A 717-nucleotide genomic window follows, 5' to 3' on the forward strand; every position below is an offset into this window, starting at 1 on the left:
TAATCTGGCCACTCAGTGTGTGTGTGTGTGTGTGTGTGTGTGTGTGTGTGTGTGTGTGTGTGAGAAATAATGGAATATTGCTTAGTTAAAAAACAGGAATAGTAAGCACATGCTACTACATGGATGAGCCTTGAAAATACTACGTTAACTGAAAGATGTCAAACACAAAATGATTCCATTTATATGAAATGTCCAGAACAGGCAAATCTAGAGACAGAAAGTCTATTAGTGGCTGCCTGGGGCTGGTGTGGACAATAACTGCTAGAGGGCACAGTCTCTTTTAGGAGACAAAAATGGCCCACAAATTAGGTTATGGTGATGGTTGTGAAACTCTGTGGATTTACTAAAAAACAAGGAACTGTACACTTCAAAGAGATGAATTATATAGCATATGAATTAACAGCTTAAACTGTCAAATTATGTTTTAATGTTTAGCCATTTAAAAACATTATAAAACAAAAATGCACATTGAAGATCAATGACTTTACTCTTGATACCTCAGGTTGATTCATGATTACTGTTCTAGTTTTTTAAAGCACAACTTCAAGTTTAACCAACGTTATTCATCTACTCAGCATCCACTATAAAGCCATGTACTATATTATGCACACGAATAAAATGCAATTCCTGCCCTTACGATTACATTTTCATAAGAGATGTAAATGTAAACCAATCAAACGTTTTCACGTCTCTTACATGCTGGTTACAAAACTTAAT

This window comes from Myotis brandtii, unplaced genomic scaffold (genome assembly GCF_000412655.1).
Source record: "Myotis brandtii unplaced genomic scaffold, ASM41265v1 scaffold44, whole genome shotgun sequence".
Lineage (NCBI taxonomy): Eukaryota > Metazoa > Chordata > Mammalia > Chiroptera > Vespertilionidae > Myotis > Myotis brandtii.